Genomic DNA, 4,471 nt, shown 5'->3' with positions numbered 1-4,471 from the left:
TGTATCTTTGTAATTTCTGAAACATTGCCTGTTTACATTAATATTTATGATGTGTGTGTCTCTGTGTGTGTGCGTGTGTGTCTATTTTTTCTGTGAAGGACTTCTTAATGGTTGTTCCTTTATAGAACTCAAATACTGGTGGGAAATAGTCAAGCTCAGTGGGTAAATATTGTATAAATAATCTACAAATTCTGTAAAACCATAAACAATCATAAAATAAATAAAGACACAGACACATATACACTGAAGAACAAATATACACGCTCTTATTTTTCATGAGCTGAACAAAAAGATCTACAACATTTTCTACATTCACAAAAAACAGTACTTTTCACAAATCTGTGTTAGTGAGCATCTCTCCTTTGCAGACAAAATCCATCCCACCTCATAGCTGTGGCATATCAAGGTGCTCATTAGACAGCATGAATATTGCACAAGTGTGCGAAACAATAAAAGGCCGAAATGTGCAAGGTGGCCATAGTATAGCTGCCTAGTGGTTGATTGCAGTCGGTAGAATGTTTGTCTACTCTTCAATAGCTGTGCAAAGCTGCTGAATATTGGCAGGAACTGTAACACACTATCATATACGCCGATCCATAGCATCCCAAACGTGCTCAATGGGTGACATGGCCGATGAGTATGTTTTCAGCTTCCAGGAATTGTGTACAGATCCTTGAAATATGGTGATATCCTGCAACATGAGGTGATCCACAACGTTGACATCAGCAACCACTCACCCACATGATGCCACATTTCTGCCCTGAACAGTGAAAACCGGGACATTCTTGAACAGAACGCCACACCAGTGTGCCAGATACCATTGAATGTAAGCATTTGCCCACTCAAGTCGGTTATGATGATGAACTGTAGTCAGGTCTAGACCCCAATGAGGATGACAAGTATGCAGATGAGCTTCATTCAGACAGTTCTGTGGGTCTTTTGTGTATTTAGAAAATATTTCAGATCTAAGTTCAGCTCAGCATGAAAAATGGGAGCAAAAACAAAAGTGCTTTTAGTGCATTTATATTTTTATTCAGTGTGTGTGTGTGTGTATGGCTCCTAGTTGGTGAAATGATATAAAAAACTGAAGTATTAGAATTAGCATTCACATTTTATAAAAAAAAATATTGGCTCACTAGTGCAACTCTTGTTCGAACTAGTTGTGCAAAAATGCAATTAGTTGCTGGGAAAATTTAGTTTTTTTTGTTGCAGTCGTAAAGCAAAAGGGCCTATAGCGCTGCCAAAGAACGAACCAGTGGACAACTCGGATAGCTGATATCAAGGATATGGAATAAATGCTCCCACGGCTTTCCAAATACACTGGCATGTGTGGGATGTCCCTGGGAGGGGCAGAGCACACCAGCCAGCTGGGGGGTCAAGAAGAGGACGAGCACAACCATCCCCCTGTCTGTTCCTGCTCTCTTTATTTTTATCCAGAGGTCAGAGTGTATTGCTTATATTTCCTCTGCTGGCTTGTTGGTGATAACTGGTGAAAAGGAAATGGACAGAATGGAAGAGGGGGAGTTTGGTGTTGTGTATTTGTGTGCATGATTGTCCTTATCACAGGCAACATAGTTAAGTGATTGTGTAAAAAATATCAAGTGTTTAAGTGCCCTCTATTCTATTCTCTTTAATCCCAAATATGGTAAAAATGTTCATTGGACTCAAAGGTAAAGGCATTAGAGTACAGTGGTAACAGGTTAGATATCAGAATCATTGCAAGGCACTTTCTTCCACAATCACTCAAATGATCTCTTAAATTAGTAGAGTCCATGTCTATTAGAGACATTGTCCAGTTGAACTGTTCTCTGTAAAAAATAAAATGGGCCTGTATTGTGCTGTACCTGATTGGCTGTGTGTAAAGTAGCCACATTTTATTCCTCATTAGCTGTTTCCTGGCCACATGCCAGAGCATAAAGCTCAAGTAAAAAAAAAAGAGATTGTCACACGTGACACAGCACAGCACCCAGTGCTGTGATCAAGGGTACCTCAGTGGAGTTAGGTGTGGAGTTGTGAAAGTTTTTACAAAGTGAAAATAAATACATTTAACTTATATAAGTTAAGTAAGATGTGAAAACAAAATAAGTGCAAAGGTAAAGAGCTATATCTTAAGGCAACCAATGAAGGGATCAGTGGGAAAAGTCTTGGCCAGATTTGGTTCTTACAGTAGTTAAGTCTCCAAGTCTCAGGCGGGTGCACAGGTGGACGCTGTTCCTTGGCTATGGGTGGCAGGAAGATGGGGCAGCATACAGGTATCATTGTTGCAAAAGGGGCCAGGCAAAGGTCGTGATTAAAAGGCAGGATCAAAAGTGCTACAAAGAAGGCTAGCGTCTCTGAGAATATGATTCGCCAAAGAGCAGGCAGCCTCCCCCCTGGCCACCTGACTTTTATTCTGGATGCTGACTCCCTGCACTTCTGCTTCCAGGTCACTTTCTCCCCGGCTGATCTTGCTCCCTCTGGTGGGCTGGAGGTGGTACGTTGGCCGTGACAAGACCCAATGCAAACTTCATTTGCAGTCTCATTTCAGTCTCATTTCATTTGCAGATCTGAGAGAGCGTGCAGGAGTGTAGCTAGCTAGTATTGTGTTGATATAAGAGGGCGCACTTCCATTTACAGCCCTGTAGGCAGCATCAAGGACTTGAACTCAATGCGAGCAGCTACCGGGAGCCAGTGGAGAGAGGTGAGAAGAGACGTGACATGGGTGTGTTTCAGCTGATTGAAGATGAGGCGGGCTGCCACATTTTGGACCATCTGGAGTGAATCTACTGGATTCTACTGGATTCTACTTAGACCCTCTCTGGACACAAGGAACCACTCTCTAGAAAACTAGAAGACAAAATGGAAGAAACCTTGGGAAGGAGTAGTTGTGCAGTAGAGTACCCTTGTGCAATGGGCATCACTACAGTGTTACTGGGACAGTGGTGGCCTAGCGGTTAAAAAAGCGGCCCCGTAATCAGAAGTTTGCCGGTTCGAATCACGAGCCACCAAGGTGCCACTGAGGTGCCACTGAGCAAAGGACCGTCCCCACACACTGCTACCTTGGTGCCTGTCATGGCGCCCACTGCTCACCAAGTGTGACGGTTTAAAGCAGAGGACACATTTTGTTGTGTCACCGTGTGCTGTGTGTGTTTCACAATGACAATCACTTCACTTTCACTTACTGTTATTTCCAATAGTCAATTATTTCTAAGATTCTCTATGCTGATATCATGTGTCCATTTTTGGGTCGTGGCACCTGGGGTCATGGTGGGGCCAGCAGTCTATGTCCACACCTGTCATCACTGGATTCTGGAGGTGGTCTGTGCTCTTTATTCAGTGCCTCGAAGAGAACAAACAGAAACAGCGGAACACGGTGGCATGCTACAACTTGTACAGAAATACAAGTTGGTACCCTAGTGTAATAGTGGCCCAAGACTAAGTTAAGTTGAACACTATTCACTGTTCATGCATGGCTAGGTTTTTAAACGGACTTCATAATTGACACTGTGTCTGGGATTTTAACAGAAGCCCAGAGTGAACAGATGTGTTTAACTGTATCATTGTGATGGTGGTGCACAGTGATTGTGATAACCACACCTACTTTTTGTGCTGAGTTCAGCGGCAAGAATGGCGCTGTCACTGCAACTACTGAGGGAAGGAAGCGCCAACCCTGCCACGTTCGGCCTGTGACCAGCTTTAGGTTTGGCCTGCAGTGAATGAGAAGGTCACTACTTTAACCACCACTGGAATCTTTCTTCCTCAATAATAATAACTCTAATGTCAAACAATAATGCTAAACACTAGTGCAGCATGACTTTTCCCCATATCACTTGTGCCCCACCTGTCATGACTGCGCCCCACACTGATAGTGGTCTATTTTGTGTGTTTGGGCTATATTTCCATTCAGAATTTCCTTTTTTCTTCTCTTTGTGTGGACAATTGGTCCCCACTAAGATATGAATAAAAACACATACTCATACATCTTGAATGGTGGATCACAGAGGAACAAGGCTATGCAGACAGTGGGGTAAGATAGGAACAATATGTCTTTTGTAAGCTTGTAGGGCAGAAACATGCCTCATCCTCTTTTGTGAATCACTGTTTTCACATTGTCAAGCATGGGACAGAGGAATGGGGCTCGCGAGTAGATATAGAGTGACCTGGGGTTTCCAGACGTTCTCATTTTTCAGTCACCCTGTTTGCAGTTCACTCATTTCTAAATTCTAGACCCGTTTCACCACAACGTTTGCCTCCCACAGACCCCCTCCTGTCTATCGCTGGACCATCGGCTCCCATCAGCCACCTGGAGGCTGAGCTTTGAAATTAGACACTGCTGTCCCCCTTGGACTGCCAGGTCATATCTCTCAGGTACTCCCACACTATTTCTATCCAGTAGCAGTGTTTCTATTCAGCATAGACAGTGGGGAAGCTTTCTTCATTCCTTAAGAACATTGAATATGCAATGTGAAGCATTTTTGGAAATCACAATCTG

This window comes from Denticeps clupeoides, chromosome 15, assembly GCF_900700375.1.
Source record: "Denticeps clupeoides chromosome 15, fDenClu1.1, whole genome shotgun sequence".
Lineage (NCBI taxonomy): Eukaryota > Metazoa > Chordata > Actinopteri > Clupeiformes > Denticipitidae > Denticeps > Denticeps clupeoides.
Note: the sequence above shows the minus strand (reverse complement) of the source record.